This window comes from Astatotilapia calliptera, chromosome 6, assembly GCF_964374335.1.
Source record: "Astatotilapia calliptera chromosome 6, fAstCal68.1, whole genome shotgun sequence".
NCBI classification, from domain to species: domain Eukaryota; kingdom Metazoa; phylum Chordata; class Actinopteri; order Cichliformes; family Cichlidae; genus Astatotilapia; species Astatotilapia calliptera.
In genome coordinates, this window is record NC_137427.1 from 12,782,178 (window position 1) to 12,801,193 (window position 19,016).

General features: G+C 41.9%; 2 long non-coding RNA genes across 2 annotated transcripts; both read left to right on the top strand.

Annotated features, from left to right (window-relative positions):
• Nucleotides 1-2,491: 2,491 nt before the first annotated feature.
• LOC113024591 (uncharacterized) lies at nucleotides 2,492-2,851 on the top strand. The gene is made up of 2 exons (XR_003272687.2): nucleotides 2,492-2,614; nucleotides 2,779-2,851. It is a non-coding gene; the product is annotated as an uncharacterized LOC113024591 (long non-coding RNA).
• Nucleotides 2,852-9,233: 6,382 nt separating this feature from the next.
• LOC145429393 (uncharacterized) lies at nucleotides 9,234-9,593 on the top strand. Its single transcript, XR_013909627.1, has 2 exons — nucleotides 9,234-9,356; nucleotides 9,521-9,593. It is a non-coding gene; the product is annotated as an uncharacterized LOC145429393 (long non-coding RNA).
• The last annotated feature ends 9,423 nt before the right edge of the window (nucleotides 9,594-19,016 follow it).

The following is a 19,016-nucleotide window of genomic DNA, read 5'->3' on the forward strand; positions in this document are numbered from 1 at the left end:
ATGTCTTTTTAAGGACCCTCCAAGGGTTAATTAATTAAGAAGCTGAACTTAAATTATCCATGTATCAAACAAAAAATTGTTGTAAACCATCATCATTATATCTCCTTTGGGCTTTCACAGCCTGTAGCGGAGCCTTGACCTGAATTTAAAAAATATATATTTGGAAAACAGCACTATGCTACTAAAAAATTAAACATAAATATTTGCAAAATAACTGCATAAATATTTATTTTACCTGGTTATTGTGTGTGGTGGGGCGTGGACTGCAGGGGAGGCGGACGCACCTGAGCGGCATCTGCAATCACATCTCGCCGGCTTAAAGTCTGTATGTGTCGGGCTGTGAGCTTGAAAGCTAAAGACAGCTGTGTGCACAGCAACTGTGTGAGAAAAGTGGTCAATAAAGAGATGCTGCTGAGCGTGTTCGTGCAAACATCGTCGAGTCTACCGTGGTATGTTTACAATGGGACTTTTGCCCCTAAACCTCTGCGCACACAATCTGCAAATCGGGGCTTTTATCTTTACGCAGGACTGTAAGCTGTCATCTGTGAGGTCTGAGCAGTGTTTGTTTTTAACATAGTTTATGGTGGAGAACAGCTACTTACTTTGTGGATCTGAACATCAACAATCCACAAATTAGGCATACTGATAGGCAACTCTCTGCCCAGGCATCATAATATATTCTAGTTTCATCAAATATTTTTCTTTTGTTACATTTCTCCATACAAATAAAAGAAAGTATTCTATTTATGTATTATAAGATTACAATGATCTAATTTAGAACTACAAGTAAAAAAAAAAAAAAAAAAAAAAAAAAAAAAGAACCAGACACTTCAGTTAAATACTTAATTTATTTTTCCAAACCACGCCGAGCTGCAGTATAAGGACTCAAGAGTCGGATGTGGCGCCTGCCATAGGTGGTCCTGATATTATAAGATGTATTATGTGATTCAGATGAACATGGGTGTGTACTTAAAATAATAAAAATTAGCCCATCATAACAGAGCAGACAAGAGAAGATTTGGGTGGTATTTTAAAAGAAATAAAAAATTCAGTTTTGCAGTATTTGTAATTTAGCTCTACATCTTACTGTTGTACTTCTTAATGCTTCACACTTTTTCAGCTTTCACATGCAGTCTACATCAAAGATAAGAGGTTTTTGTTTTTCAAACCAAGAACTACTCTCACAAGGTGGGATCAGCTATAAAATGCGCTTCAAACTGCAGATTTGTTGTTTCCCCACGTCAGTTCAGATAAGATTTGAGGTTTTCAATGAAAAGCCTTGTACCTTTTTTGGCTGTTTTTTCCAGTTCTCTCTCACATACAGCTCATGAATGAACTCCACAGCTATCTATAGATATCAGATACATGTATACACACTGAAAAATTCACACATAACAAAAAAAAAAAAAAAAAAAGCTATGATGGAGTATATCTGGTATAATGGCTATGTGTCTCGGCACTGAGTGTTTAAATCTCTACTAGTTGTACTTCTAGTTCTACTGGAAGGCCTGAACAGTATTCTGCAAAAGATATTGCCAATATCTTTCACAGTTGTTTAGATAGATTATGATTTGTTGACTGCATAGATCATTGCATAGGATTTACATCATTCTCAATAAATTGTGTGATTCATTGTGCTGTATGGATTGGGATTGTTATCTTGGAAGTCACCACAACGACCAGTACAGAGGTGCTTCAACGTAGGATAAAAGTAATTATTATCTTACTCAGTTGAATATAGCATTTCTATTCTATTGTACATAGTATTTTATTCTACTCCATTCCAGTGTTTTCTAATTTCTGCTACATAACTTTGCACTTTTGCTAACGAAACAAAATTTCCCACCTGTGGGACTAAAAGATCATATTATTCATTCATTGAATTGCATTAAACCTTCTTGTCCAGGAGGATAATCAACACAAACCATATATTTAAAATTCCACCCACAACACAGCAGAACCTCTTGACTGCAATGGCTTAAGTCTAAAGGTTTTTCCTGTAGTTTGGATCTCTGTATTTAAAACATGTTTTCTTTCATTGCAGCTTTAAGGAATATGGCAGTGCATCAATACTCAGTACCATACTGTCCTCTGTGGGTTGAAGTGAAATTTGCTGCACACAGGATTCATTTTTTCTTGTACCTCATCCATGCCAGAGGCTGTGAGAAAGATGCCTGTGCTGGTTTGTACACATACATGAGAGACACAAGAGTTCTTCTTTACAGATGTTTACTGTACTCCTTTTAACATACACAGGTATAACGTAGAACTGGTGAACATAAATGTACAATAAAATTATATTTCAACACTAAAACATCTTACAAAATTGTAATGTTATGTGCACATTGAGAATTTTAGCATCTCCTAGTGGTTAGCTTGGAGACTGCGGTCAAGTGAATTTTTATGTGGTTTGGCTTGTATTCCTATTGGATGTTTAGAGTCACATGAGTGGGGTGATACAGGAAGAGTTTCCTATTGGATGTTTAGAGTCACATGAGTGGGGTAATGCAGGAAGCCATTTTAGTATTGGGATTTGGACAATAAGGCGTACCAGAAGTCTCCCTGTTTAATCCTTAAGCATCCACCTGTGTTATGCCATGGAGAAGCATTGTTTGTAAGTTTGAATTGTGTTTCATCTTTATAAGTAGTGAGTGGTGTATATTTTATCGATTTTATGCATATTTGGAGAGATTTATATATAAATGCCTAGATCTGTTCGCCATGTGAAGCAAATGCATAATTCTTTATTGAGCATATTTCTTTTTGTATTTTTTGTAGTTTCACAAGTTCTGGGAAATCACTGTAAGTTGTACGTTGATGAAGACAAACAAGTAAACAGCCCTCAACTTTACTTTCACGCCTGACTCATCATTCAACGCTTTCAGTGCTTACGGCATATGTTTAGCTATCTGTCACTTCGTGTACCAGAACCACGCACGCAGGGGACAGAATAGTGAAAAAACAGCATCACACCAGGGATAATACAGCAAGTCTGGATAGCAGAGACCGCTAACGCTCATTAGTCTTCCTGCCTTGTTTAGTTGTACCTTGCATGCCGAATAGTCATCATGGACAATAAGCCAGATACAGAAGATCAACAGAAGACTAGCTCTCCAAGAACATCTGTGAAGTCATATGTGACTAGATCTGTTGCTAGTTCTTCTAACAGCTCCTGCAAGTCTTCTGCAAGCCTAGCAGCTGCTAAAGCACGTGCAAGAGCTGAAGCAGTGCGTGCTCGCTCCACCTTTGTCAAAAAAGAAACTGAACTCATGGTGGAAAAAGCCCAGTTGAGAGTAGAAGAGGCACGCATGGAGGCTGCTCTGGCCACACTGAAGCAAGAGAAAGAAGTTGCAGCGGCTTTAGCTGAGGCGGAGGTTTTGGAATCAGCCGTAGCAGAACTCGGCTCTAAACAAGATCTCAGGGCAGCGGACATCATAGGAATTCCCCCTGACTCCACAGAAAAAAGAACAAATGATTATGTTGAGTGTCACTCAAGAATGCACTCTAGTCAGCTGTCGTTGCCCGGCCTTGAGTCCCATATCACCTCCAGTCGGCCACGCGATTTCTCTCATGCGCCACCACTCCAGGACAACGAACTGAATCCCATTCGTACAGCCATTGATGGACTGAGCTCCACTCCAGCTCGTGTCAAGAGCCATACTACCTTTGAAGAAAATGGTATGAAGCATCCATCTGCTCAGAATTACCCTGGGATTTATCCATGTAGTGTCACCCCCCTGCAGGAACCTCAACCACACACACATCCTCTTAGAATGCAAGCAGCGCAGCCCTCTGCTCTGAACCATACCGGCATTAATGACTTTGCTGTATACATGGCTCGCCGGGAACTTGTGACATCCGGGATGACAAAGTTTGATGATCGTCCAGAGAATTATTGGGGCTGGAAGTCTACCTTCATGAACATCATTGAAGGGCTAAAACTCACCTGCAATGAAGAGCTTGACCTTCTCACTAGATGGTTAGATCCTCAATCATCTGAGCAAGTCAGGAGAATCAGAGCTGTTCATGTCAATGACCCCGCTGCAGGGCTCAGGATGGCGTGGATGCGACTTGAAGAGAACTACGGGTCTCCTGAAATAATTGAGAAAGCTCTGCTGGACAAACTGGAGAGATTTCCTAAGATCAGCAACAGGGACCCTCTCAACCTGAGAGAGCTTGGTGACTTGTTAAGGGAGTTGGGGTCAGCAAAGTTAGAAGGTTGTTTGCCTGGGCTCGCCTATCTGGATACCTCTCGCGGCATTAAACCAATAGTGGAGAAACTGCCGTATGGCCTTCAAGAAAAATGGATGACACAAGGCAGTGCGTACAAGCTGCAAAACCAAGGCCAGTTTCCACCATTCTCATTCTTCACTGACTTTGTCTGCAAAGAAGCCCGCACTCGTAATGATCCAAGTTTTGCATTTAGCTCATTTGGGATGACGACAGTGAAACCAGAAAACTCACCTAAAAGGTACACGCATTCCAGGAACCACGTCTCATCCAGCAAAACAGAGATTACATCAACATCTGCCATCAAGCCCACAGAGTCAGCTAGCAGTAAGTTGGATGTGGACAGACAGTGTCCGATTCACAAAAAACCCCACCCTCTCAAGCGGTGTAGGGGCTTCCGAGCTAAGACACTGGATGAACGCAAAACGTTCCTGCGAGATAGTGGAGTTTGTTTCAGATGCTGCTCCTCAACTGAACACGTTGCTAAAGACTGCAAAACAATTATTCACTGTAAAGAGTGTAACAGTGACAAGCACGTCACAGCACTTCATCCAGGACCAGCTCCATGGGCTGTCAAAGACCCTGAGGATGAGCATGGCGGGGAGGAAGATGAAGCGGCTTCTCCTGACATAATCTCCAAATGCACAGAAGTGTGTGGAATTGCCAATAACTCCCGCTCTTGCTCTAAAATCTGTCTCATAAAAGTGCATCCTAGAGGACAACCAGAAAGATCTATAAAAGTCTATGCCGTACTTGATGACCAGAGCAATAGGTCTCTTGCTCGGTCCAAATTCTTCGACCTGTTTGGCCTCAAGGGTAGCGATTCTCCCTACACGCTGCGCACATGTGCGGGAGTCACTGAGTTATCTGGCCGAAGAGGAGTTGGATTTGTTGCTCAGCCATTGGATGGACGTCTCAGCATTCCTCTTCCCACACTTATTGAGTGTAGCCATATCCCAGATGATAGATCGGAGATACCTACTCCTGATGTAGTCAAACACCACCCACACCTAAAGTCTATCACTCATCTCATCCCTGAACTTGATCCAAATGCGCAAATTCTCCTTCTGCTGTTACAAGTCCATAAAGTGAGAGACCAACGCAACGGGCCCAATAATGCACCCTATGCCCAAAGACTGGACCTTGGCTGGGTCGTAGTTGGAGATGTCTGTTTGGGTGCAGCTCACAAGCCGAAAGCAGTTAATGTCTACCGGACTAACGTTCTGGAGAATGGGCGTCACTCTCATTTCAGTCCATGTCCCAGCCACCTAGTTGTGAAAGAGAAGCTTACAACAAGGACAGGCATAAGACCTCTCAACTCTCAAACCCTGTCACACTTTCATCCTCTGGACAGCCTGTTTCAGAACTCTGATGATCATTTACTTGGCAACAAAATCTTCGAAAGAACAGAGAATGACAATGAAGTTGCCCCATCTATTGAGGACAAACGGTTCATTCAGTTGATGAATAATGAGATGTTCATAGATGATGCTAACAGTTGGGTAGCTCCCCTTCCCTTTCGCATGCCAAGACCACGGCTGCCTAACAACAGAGGACAAGCTCTGACTCGTTTCACCAGTCTCTGCAAAACTCTAGAAAGGAAACCTGAGATGAGGAGACATTTTCTGGCTTTCATGCAGAATATCTTTGATCGAGATCATGCTGAACCAGCTCCAGCACTCAACGATGGAGATGAATGCTGGTACCTTCCCAGTTTTGGCGTCTATCATCCACGCAAGCCTGGCCAGATCCGAGTTGTGTTTGATTCAAGCGCTCCTTATCTTGGCATCTCCTTGAACGATGTGCTGTTGACAGGGCCAGACTTAAATAACACTCTGCTGGGAGTCCTAATGCGGTTTAGGCATGAACAGGTAGCCATCACAGCAGATATTGAGCAGATGTTTCACAGCTTTGTTGTCAGGGAAGACCACAGGAACTTCCTCAGATTTCTGTGGTTTAAAGACAACGACATCACGAAGGAAGTTGTGGAATATCGTATGAGAGTCCATGTGTTTGGCAACCGCCCCTCTCCAGCTGTGGCTACTTATGGGCTTCGGAGAGCAGCTTTACATGGAGAGGGCGAGTTTGGGGAGGAGGCAAAGGAGTTCATACACAGGAACTTCTACGTTGATGATGCACTCAAGTCACTGCCATCTGCAACAGCAGCTATCAGTCTTCTCAAGGCAGCCCAAGGCATGCTTGCCATCTCCAACTTGAGACTTCATAAAATAGCATCCAATTGCCTAACTGTCATGCAGGCTTTCCCATCAACAGATCATGCAAAAGACTTGAAAAATCTCGACCTGGACAAAGATTCAACTCCTTTGCAGAGAAGTCTTGGATTAAGCTGGGACCTTGTGAATGACACTTTTACATTCCGTGTTGCCAAGAGCGAGAAGCCATTCACCCGAAGAGGAGTTCTTGCAACTATCAATAGTTTGTTTGATCCACTTGGTCTCGTAGCTCCCGTTACTATTCATGGAAAGCTCTTGTTGCGGCAGCTCACTCGTGACAGTAGTGACTGGGATGCTCCCCTCCCGTCTGAAAAGGCAACAGAGTGGATTACCTGGAGGGATTCACTGCAGGATTTGGAACAGTTTGCAATCTCCCGAGCCTACATTGCTACGTCCCTGTCCACTGCACAACGTACAGAGATCCATATCTTCTCGGATGCTTCCACCAAGGCCATTGCGGCTGTGGCATATCTCAAAGTGGAAGATGTGGAAGGTAAATGTCATGTAGGTTTCATAATGGGGAAAGCCAAGTTAGCCCCCGTGCCATTCCACACTATTCCCAGGCTGGAATTAGGTGCTGCTGTTCTGGCAGTGGAAATTGCTGAGCTGCTTGTGAAAGAGCTGGACGTTAGTCTTGATAGTCTGAAGTTCTATACTGACAGCAAGGTGGTGCTGGGGTATATTTACAATGAAAGCAGGAGATTTTATGTGTATGTCAGCAACAGAGTGGAACGGATAAGGATGTTCTCATGCCCTGAACAATGGCAATATGTCCACACTGATGAAAACCCTGCAGATGTTGCCACCAGGTCAGTGCATCCAGCTCGTCTCTTAAGCACCAACTGGCTTACAGGTCCACGTTTTCTGAGACGTTCTGGGGACATAGACTCAGGTAAAGAAACATCCTATGACCTCATTGATCCAGACTCTGATACAGAGGTCAGAAGCCACATTACTACTGTTGCAAACCCCCATAGGAGTATGGGGTCGCATCGATTTGAAAGATTTTCCATGTGGCAACCCCTTGTCAGAGCTGTGGCCTCCCTAATCCACATCGTCCAATCCTTCAGGTCTGAGAAGGATAGCAATGGGCAAGACTGCAAAGGTTGGCATCACTGTTTGAAGCCACACAAAATGGATACACTGTCGCAAGCAAGGCATACCATTATTGGATGTGTACAAAAGGAGACATACCAAGTGGAAGTGTCTTGTTTGGAGAAAGGCGAAATAATTCCCAAAAGCAGTCCTCTGAGGAAGCTCAGCCCAATTCTTGATGATAGCAAACTTTTAAGAGTTGGTGGGCGGCTCCAGCATGCTTCAATCGAGACACATGAAAAGCATCCTCTCATCATTCCTGGCCGCAGCCACATAGCTACTCTACTTGTAAACTACTACCATGAGCGGGTTCACCATCAAGGCAGAGTTTTTACTGAGGGAGCTATCCGCACGGCTGGCATCTGGATTGTAGGGGCAAAGAAATGTATCTCCAGAAACCTGCACAAGTGTGTTACATGCAACAGACTTCGTGGTAGACCCGCAGAGCAAAAGATGGCAAATCTTCCACCTGATCGTCTTAGCACTGAACCTCCATTTACAAATGTGGGCCTGGATGTATTCGGTCCCTGGAATGTCTCCACCCGTCGCACCCGAGGTGGTGCCGCAAACTCTAAAAGGTGGGCAGTACTCTTCACGTGTTTAAGTGTTCGTGCTGTACATATCGAGCTCATAGAGTCAATGGACACATCGAGCTTCATTAATGCTCTACGGCGGTTCTTTGCTATGCGTGGTCCTGTGAAGATGATCCGCTCTGACTGTGGCACAAACTTTAAGGGGGCTTGCAGAGAACTTCAAATTCTCCTACGGGATGAAACCGATATCTCAAGGTACCTCAGTGAGGAAGGATGCACATGGCTGTTCAACCCACCTCATTCTTCCCATATGGGAGGAGTATGGGAAAGAATGATTGGGGTTTCGAGACGGATTCTTGACTCTATGCTTTCTCAGATCAGTCCCTCGCATCTCACTCATGAAGTGCTTTCGACCCTTATGGCTGAAGTAGGAGCGATAATAAATGCAAGGCCTCTTGCTCCCATCTCAAGTGATCCAGATTCACCGTTTCTTCTGACTCCAGCAATGATCTTGACACAGAAGGTCTGCACCCCTCTTGCTCCTCCAGGATCATTTGAAGCTACAGATATGTATCGTCAGCAGTGGAAACGTGTTCAGCACTTGGCGAATACATTTTGGGAGAGATGGAGGCGAGAATATCTCTCTACTCTTCAAAATCGAAGCAAGTGGCAAAATAGTCAGCCCAATGTCAAGGAAGGGGACTTGGTGTTGCTCAAAGACCCTCAGGTAAAAAGAAATCAGTGGCCAATGGCTCTTGTCACCAAGGCTTACCCAGACAGCGATGGAAAGGTCAGGAAACTCGAACTGAGGGTCACGAAAGGAGGTACCATTAAGACCTTCTTTAGACCAGTAACCGAAGTAGTGGTACTTTTGTCTATCTGATTATCTACCATGGACAGTCAATGTGCTGTTTTCTTTAGCTGATTGAACTGCTAAGAAATTGATAGTGGTATTGTGTTCAATACCAGGCGGGGAGTGTAATGTTATGTGCACATTGAGAATTTTAGCATCTCCTAGTGGTTAGCTTGGAGACTGCGGTCAAGTGAATTTTTATGTGGTTTGGCTTGTATTCCTATTGGATGTTTAGAGTCACATGAGTGGGGTGATACAGGAAGAGTTTCCTATTGGATGTTTAGAGTCACATGAGTGGGGTAATGCAGGAAGCCATTTTAGTATTGGGATTTGGACAATAAGGCGTACCAGAAGTCTCCCTGTTTAATCCTTAAGCATCCACCTGTGTTATGCCATGGAGAAGCATTGTTTGTAAGTTTGAATTGTGTTTCATCTTTATAAGTAGTGAGTGGTGTATATTTTATCGATTTTATGCATATTTGGAGAGATTTATATATAAATGCCTAGATCTGTTCGCCATGTGAAGCAAATGCATAATTCTTTATTGAGCATATTTCTTTTTGTATTTTTTGTAGTTTCACAAGTTCTGGGAAATCACTGTAAGTTGTACGTTGATGAAGACAAACAAGTAAACAGCCCTCAACTTTACTTTCACGCCTGACTCATCATTCAACGCTTTCAGTGCTTACGGCATATGTTTAGCTATCTGTCACTTCGTGTACCAGAACCACGCACGCAGGGGACAGAATAAAAATACATTTCACAAAAATAAAACAAACATGACACTTTGGCCTGCAAGTGGACAAACCGGCGTATTTGGAAACTAAGTACTTATTTCTTTCTTGGCTTGATATTCAAAGGCTAGACCGTCACTATAGCTGTGTCTCAATTCAGGGGCTGCATCCTTCAGAGGACCTGGCCTTCGCGGTCTACATGGGCCAGGACCTCTGAAGACCGAGAAGGCTGGAAGTGTGAGGATGTGAAATGGGACGGTCTAGCCTTCAGATTTGCATCACTGCTGTAATAAACTCAGCTGTTGGCTCCTTGCTATATAAAATATAACAGGACATTGGAGTAAATTCTCTACCATCTCACACTTCTGTTTAATCCGTTTTCTGTTTGACATTTTATTCAGCTGTGTGAAAACTAACTTTAATCTCAGCCAAACAGATTTACTCAAGAATAAATAAAACACTGAAAAAAGCCAAACAATAACATTTTTAAGTTATTTAAGTGATTTATATATCATGTTTAACTTGAGTAGCAAAAGACGCCGTGGGGTCTGAAAACATTACTGATGAGGCACTCATCAGTAATGTTTGTATAGTGTGCCTAAAATGTTGCATAATTTTACTGAAAGATCTTTTACTTTGTGGTAATCTTAGATGAGTAGTTTTATGGACAAAACCCACCAGGTCATTCAGTGTTCCCTTAGTGCTAATCAGTGTTGGTCAAGTTACTTGAAAAACGTAATCAGTAACTAATTACTTTCCCCAAAAAAGTAATCCCGTTACTTTACTGATTACGTTTTTCAAAAGTAATTAATTACTTAGTTACTTTTGAAAAAAAAAAACCCACATGATTTACAACCTGAACAGGTGATAAAGCGATAGATCTCTCAGCCCAATTATACTTTTTCTGCCTAATCCATCATAAAAAATGTAATCAAATGGAAAAGTCTCTTTTTAAAACTCGTTTTATTAGTTTTAATCTTTTAGCTTTATGCATCAAGCAAACATTAAATTATATGCAACATTCACTCACTGGAAGAAATTTGTTTAACATTTGAACCTATTTTCTGCACAAATCTACGCCCTTGGTTTAGATACCTTGATTTCCTTTACTTACATTGTGAAGCCGGTGGCGTCCTCCCAACACCCGCTCTACATCACTCCTCTCCGGCACCCACCCACAAGGGCAGCGCTCCAAACTCCGCCCGCCTCTGCCTTAGGCTCAAGCGTGTACCAGGGCTCTCGTTTCCTTGTCCTCGGGTCTAGCCGCTGGCAAAATATCCTCTGGTTCTGCTCATCTCTGTCTCAGCCCAGGACGCCGGGCCTTCCACAACCTGCCACCACCACCAGTCGCACTCCACTCTCTCAGAATGTCCTCTGTCCTCTCACCTCCCAGGCTGCCTCTTTTGGCTTCTGTGCTGCTCCCCACGACAACTGCCTGCCACCAGCTACCACTCCATTTCTCGCCTTCTCTCTGCTCTGCCAGGCCCTTTTATTCACCTCTGTGCCTTCCGACTTTTACTTCCTCTAGATAGTCAAGTTTGATCGTCTTCTCGGCGCTCCGCCAGGGCCGTGACCGACCCCGGGAAGGCACAGGTATGTGCCTTCCCAGGTATGTCCAATTAGTGATTAGAAGTGGGCGGAGTCTCAACAGTGCACATCAACAAATATACGCAGTTAGAACATGCAATCACTGCAAGGATAACAACACTGAAAAAGAAAGAAAAAACGCAGAGCACTGCAACACATGCATAACAACATATGCAAAGTTAATACGGGTCAATTGCGCCCGGGGCGCAACTTCCTTTTTTTTAAAATCCAAAACAATTTGGATACTTTTCATCGGTCCCCTCCCCAGTCTTACAAGGCGTAACATGTTGCTGGCTGAGTGGCATCCAAAAATAAATGTGGGTTTTATAGATAATTGGATAACTTTCTGGGGAAAACCTTGTCTTGTTAAGTGAGACGGAATCCATCCCACTTTGGATAGAGCAGCTCGTTTTCTAAAAACCTGTTGAAATTTATTCTGTGGCACCAAAGAGTAAAACAGTTAAATGTGGACTATTAAACATGGGGTCTCTCTCTTTTAAGTCCCTGTTGGTATATGATTTAATAATTGATCAACATATTGATGTACTCTGCTTTACAGAAACCCAGTTACGGCACCATAATTATATTTGCTTAAATGATTCCAGACAAAGTTTCAATTAATTTGAAAGCCGAATTCTTAACCTTGTCCACCCTAACAAGATGTATTATGTAGCATAGCATAGCATAGCATCTTTATTTATAACGCACTTTACATCCAACAATGTTGACCAAAGTGCTACAAATATAAAACAGAGAGGAAACAGTTTAAATTACATATAAAATATCTTAAAATTAAAAATAATATAATTAATAAGAAACGTATTAAGAGACATCAACAAGTCCTGCTGTGCTAAAAGCCAAGGTAAATAAATATGTTTTAAGACGTGATTTAAAAACAGATAAGGAAGGTGCCTGTCTAACATGTAAAGGCAACTCATTCCACAATTTTGGTGCTGCCACAGCAAACGCCCGATCCCCTCTGAGCTTATTAGTCCTGGGCACGCTTAGGAGGAGCTGGTCTGCCGACCTGAGGGACCGGGAAGGTATGTATGGATGAAGAAGCTCAGAGAGGTACACAGGGGCAGCATTGGACAAACATTTAAAAACAAATAAAAGCAGCTTAAAATGGATCCTAAAATGCACGGGCAGCCAATGAAGTGAATATAAAACTGGGGTGATATGCTCATATCTACGAGTGCCAGTTAAAAGGCGTGCAGCAGCATTCTGGACTAACTGCAGTCGAAAAACAGAAGATCGACTCACCCCAAAATAAAGAGAATTACAGTAATCCAGCCGAACGGTTACAAAAGCGTGGATTACTGTTTCAAATTGCTGTCTCGTAAGAAAGTGCTTAATTTTGGCCAGTTGCCTCAGATGAAAGAAACTAGACCTTACAACCAACCCGATCTGGCTTTCAAGCTTAAACTCAGGATCCATTTTAAAACCCAGATTAACAATCTCTGGTTTACAGAATGATTTCAGGGATTGCAAATCAACATACGGAACAGCAGTGGAGGCAGGTCTGAACACCATTACTTCAGTTTTAGAAACATTAAAACAAAGAAAGTTTAGCGCCAACCACGACTTGACGTCCTCCAGACATATTTGTAAACGATTTACAGACGACCCATCTTTCTTTCTAAGAGGAACATAAATCTGGCAGTCATCTGCATAACAGTGAAACGAGAGTCTGTGTTTTCTAAAAATTGAGCCCAATGTAAGTAAATAAAGTGAAAACAGGATAGGGCCCAGAATGGAACCCTGTGGTACTCCATGAGACAACGGAGCACGGGAGGACTCACAGTTTCCTAAGCGAACTGAAAAGGTTTGTTTTGTTAAGTAAGACCTGAACCATTTCAGAGCCACACCTGTTATACCGACACACTGCTCCAAACGTGAGATTAAAATTTCATGGTCTACAGTGTCAAATGCAGCAGTTAAATCGAGTAAAATAAGAATGACACTTTCACCAGAATCACATGATAAAAATATATCATTAAAAATTCTTAAAAGTGCTGATTCAGTGCTATGCATTGCTTTAAAACCAGATTGAAAAATCTCCTGAACATTTTGTGCATTCAAGTATGAGATCAATTGGTCATATACAATATTTTCCAAGACTTTATGTAAAAAGGGCAGCTTAGATATTGGTCTAAAGTTCTCAAACGCTGTGTTTGTATCTAGCCCAGGTTTCTTAAGAAGTGGTTGCACAATTGCCAGAGGTGGGACCAAGTCATTGTTTTGCAAGTCTCAAGTAAGTCTCAAGTCTTTATCCTCAAGTCTCAAGTCAAGTCTCAAGTAATGTCAGGCAAGTCAGAGTCGAGTCTCAAGTCACTGGTGTAAAAGTCCGAGTCAAGTCACAAGTCTGAAACTTTGAATTTAAAGTCCTTTCGAGTCTTTAAAAAAAAAAAACGAAAAAATAATGTTGCAGTTATGCTAAATGTAAATATTAGACCATGTAATTTTAAAATCTGTGTTTTTCTCAACACATGACAAAATAGTGAACTTAGAAAATATACACAAATTGTGAAATTGCACCTCTTTAAAATGCAGCTCAATTAAACCTAGCTCCAAGAATAATTTTCACCGACAGTTCTGAGATAAGCTGCATGTTATTCTTGGATGCGGTTGTAGGACCAGCTTTAAAATCGCATGACAAAAATATCATACACATTAAAAAAAACTGCATCACCAACGTAGCCTGGACAACATTTGCTAGTTAGATGAAGTCAGCTATCTCATCTTAGCATATTTATATGCATATTTATAATTATACGGTTCTTGGAGTGAGTGCACACACTCATGAAGTTTAGTAACTTCAGGTCACTGCAACAAGCCCAGGTACAGTTTACCGACGGATGGGTGCAGGACCTTGAAATGCACCGTGTAGAACGAAAGACCATCGTACGTATCATAAGTTTACCAGTCTCACAAATTGTCGTCATAAATACACATTCCTTAACCGTTTATTAATAGGACCTTTGAGCTCAACGGTAATTAATTAGTAGTGGAAATAATTTCTGGTAGCGTTACAGAAATGTAGCAGTGACAACAATATTGTATGCTGTAATCACCGCGCGGATAGGAGGCGGCTGGCTTGACCGCGGCTCACAAATGACGGCTCACTTTACCGCAGTCTGTAATCGCACTGGGCAATTAGTGATACAAAAAACTTGTTTTATCCTGTGAATAAAAGTATATGTTTTTGTCAATGTACCATAATAACAGAAGCGAAACGCAATATTGTGTCAGGACAATTCACTATTTATGCACAATAAATAAAGGAGCATAGCGCGACAATTTCTGTTCAGCGCCAGACTTGCTTGTAACCTATATCACTAATTATGTTATGAAAATGACGTATTAACTACTAAAAAACACTGACCTTCGTGTAAATGCTTGGAGCAGACTAACCTGTGAGCTGGAGTGTTCTGGGACGTTATATTTGATCTTTGAATGGCTGCAATCCAGGCCATCCGTCGCGTCTTTGTTACTTCGGAAACATGGCTCGAACAATTTCTCTTCAACGACGTAATCCGATAACAACCGATCTCTTTACCCGTCGGCTTCCCGTGGCTGTCATGCGACCGGCTATTGCAGTTAATAATACAACGGCTTCTTGACATTTTTGTGTTTCTTTTTATCGCTGTTTAACTGATTTTAATTGAAAGCCTGCGTGCGCTAGTACCGCTTGCCACGAGTTCCCAGAATCCTTTGCGGTTCTACCCGTGAATGACGTCACATTTTCAATCTCTATATAATATGCATGTAAAATTTTATATTTGGGGTAAAATATCAAGTCTTTTCAAGTAAACCGGTTCAAGTCCAATTCAAGTCCCAAGTCATTGGTGTAAAAGTCCAAGTCAAGTCACAAGTCTTAGAACATTTTTTCAAGTCAAGTCTAAAGTCATAAAATTAATGACTCGAGTCTGACTCGAGTCCAAGTCATGTGACTCGAGTCCACACCTCTGACAATTGCATCTTTGAAATTCTTTGGAACCACACCTGAAGTAAGGCTGCTATTTAAAATGGTTAAAATAGTTGGACCTATGGTAGAAAAAACTTCTTTCAGAAAAAGGGGAGGGATAGGATCATAAGGTGAGCCTACAGGCTTTAAATGATCCACCACCTCCTGTAGCTGAGCAAGAGTAACCGACTCAAACTGTTGAAAGACAGCTGAGCAAATTGGAAGATCAGAGGGGTCAGATGTGGGCAAAATAATCTGCGCCCTAGCCGAGGCTACCTTGTTTATAAAGAAGTGCAGAAACCTTTCACACATTTACAGCGCTAATGCTTTAACGTGCTAACACGTTGACATTGTGCAGCCCCACGCACAGGGTGATCCGCACTAACTCGCTAACGGAGATTTGCAGCGTTATGCAGTTATGGCATTAACGTCATTTTAACGAGAGTAACGCTGGCAGCACTAATATTAAGTAATTCATAGTATTCAGAATACGTTACTCTCATTAAGTAACTTAACGGAATACGTTGCAAAATACATTTTGGGCCAAGTATTCTGTAATCTGTAGTGAAATACATTTTAAAAGTAACCTTCCCAACACTGGTTGTAAGGTAAGTGAGGTTCTTGTGATCTGTCACTATAGTAGGCTACTCGGCTCCCTACAGCTAGTGATGCCATTTCTCCAGCGCCAACTTCACTGTGAGCAGCCTCCGATGAGTCATGTCATAATTATGTTCTGTATGGGCATCTTATGTTTTGTGTTAATTCATATTTTGTATTAGTTCTTAGGGTTTGGTTTTTGTGTTTAGTGTTTTATCAGCCCTACCTGTGTCTGTCCTCTGTGCTCTGTTCGTGTCCCTGAGTTTGTGTTGTAAAACGGTCTGTGTGTTTCCTGTTTTACTTTGAAGGTTTGTGTCTTGTCTTGTGAATTAGGTTCAGCTGTGCTCCCCTCCTGTGTGTCATTCCCTTATTACCATGTGTGTATTTATAGTGTGTATTTGCCTGTGTTCCTTGTCGCATCGTCTGCATTACTCTGTGTTACTCAGTGTTTCTCTGCATATCTCTGTCCCTCTCTACCCCTCTCCGCACTGCTTTCTCCATGTCTTTTCTGTGTACCTTCATGAGTTATGGTTTTGTTATTATTAGCTTTTCCCAGTTTAGGTTTATGTTCATTTCTGCCCTCGCCATGGTTATTTTTCACTGTAAATAAACTCACTTGCACCTCTGCCGCTGTCTCCTATTTGGATCCTCCTTCTCACCTCCACACGACTGCTGCCCCAGCTGTGCCACCACCTGGGCATGACACAGAGTGTCTCTCTGATTTCTCAGACTTTTTATCTGATAGTGCTCAGCTCAGATCCATGCAGATGCTAAAAATGATAGCCTCAACACAGCACTTAATCTGTTATTAGACTTAATTGGCTTTTATCAAAATGTAAAAGAACCCACACACCACCTGATAACATTTACATTAACAATAATTGATTACAAACCAGTGGAGAGTAGATTTCTTCACAGACTATGTCTTTCTGAAAGTGTTGTAACTGAGTTTAAGAAAATAATTTGCATGCTGTTATCACTGTCAATACCCTGTACCAACACAGAGCAGAGCAGCTACCTGAACACTAAAACAGAGGTTGATTATGTTGTTACTGATTTTGCCTCCTCACTACGTATGACACTGGATACTGTAGCTGCTGTCAAGAATGAGCCTCAAATCAGAAGTACCTGACTCCCTGGTATAATTCTCAAAAATGTAGCCTAAAGCAGATAACTAGTAAGCTGGAGAGTAAATGGCGCGTCACAAATTTAGAAGGTCATCATTTAGCCTGCTTGTTGTTTTATAAGAAAATCCTAGAACATCTTACTATTCGTCACTGATTGAAGAAAATAAGAACAACCCTAGGTTTATCTTTAGCACTGCAGCCAGGCTGAATAAAAGTCATAGCACTGTTGAGCCAACCATCCCTTTAAATTTAACTAATAATGACTTGTCTGTCAAGGTTCTCAGTCATCCAGGTCATGAAGTTGCTTGAAGACGTTTCACCTCTCATCCGAGAAGGTGATAGGGTGGGGTGGGGCCTCACATATGATAGGGTGGGGCTAGGTTTCACAATGAGCTCACCCAAAACCTTGGCTGATTGTGATCTACACCCATTTTCACACCTTGGCTCAGAAATTACTCCTATCCATCTCACAGATGTAACATTATCTACAGCTACTCTTTCTCCAATTGATCTTCCTGAGTTAACTTCAGTAATTACTTCCTCCAAACCATTAACGTGTCTTTTAGACCCCATTCCTACAAAGAAGTTCTGCCATTAATGAATGCTTCAATCTTAAATAGGATCAACCAATCTCTAATAATCAGCTATGTACCACAGCCTTCAAGGTGGCAGCAGTAAAACCACTGCCTAAAAAGCCATGTTTTGACCCAGTGGTCATAGCTAATTATAGGCCAATCTCCAACTTTCCTTTCATGTCAAAAATTCAGAATCTGATTATTTTTTCAAGTAACGAGTAAAGTAAGGGATTACTTTTGAAAAAAAGTAATTAGATACTGTTAATTTCCCATAAGCACGCTGCAATGATGCGTTACTAAACTGTGATTTTGTTTCTGAGAATGTCTCATGATAATGAAGTACGAGCGTGCGACATCCGTGGTAGCAACAGATGTGTGTAGATCAACAATGCATAATAGGGAGTGTGGGGGAGAGTACGACCATGCAGCGTTTAAAGCTTTAGAGTACCAAAAAGTGATAAAAAAAACATTGGTGTCCGCTGTACACTCTGCGTGGGAAGAAAACTTCTTTCTACAGCGAAAAATTTCCAACACATCATAGAAAAAATACAGACTAAAAGTGGTGTCAAGCTGCCCCAGAGAAAGTGATTTGTAAGATACCTTGAGAGAGAATACGATATAATAAACTCTAATTTGAAGGCTACACTCTGAGAGGTAGACTTTGTTTCCACCACTGCTAACATCTTGACAGTAAATAATAAAAGTTTTATGGGTGTAACATTTTACTGGATTCATTCCACTTAACACTGCAACAAGGTCACCCTAGCATGCAAGAGAATCAGAGGCAGCCATACCTATGATGTAAATGGAGCAGAGATTCCCATCATATGGACTTCAAGGTTGCCACTGTAACTGTCAATGCATCCAATTTTGCCAAAGCATTTAGAGTATGTCAGCCCTGGATTTGGAGTCTGAATCTGAAAATGAAGAAGGTGATGACGATGAATCAACTTTTACTGATGTCATAGAAGCTCTTTCAACCTCATCTGGTTATTCACAGTTTAGCCGCCCTCCACAGTACAGATGTTCATCGCACACAATAAATCTGATTTCAACAAGTTGACAAACATCTAAATTCCCGTGCAGACAAAAAGGCTGTATATAGGAGTAGCATTGCAAAATGCTCTGCTCTGTGGCCTAAAGCATGTCAATCAACATTAGCCTCTGAACAGGTGGAGGAAGTCAGCTGCAGGAAGCTAATGGTACCCACATCCAAAAGGTGGAATTCCCTTTTGGGGCCATTGCCAGAATCATCACAATTCCCTTGAATTAACTTAATCCCCTGTGTCTAAAAATGAGAATTAAGTGCCTTAACGAAAGGAAGTACAAATTCTTGAAAGAGTACTGCACTGTGATGAAGTCCCTGACAGTAGCTCTGGACATCTTACAAGTGGATGAGTGACCTATGGAGCTTTACTACCAATACTCACAAGCATGATGTCAAAGACACTTGCCCTGAAAGATGACCCTCTCTAGAATAACCA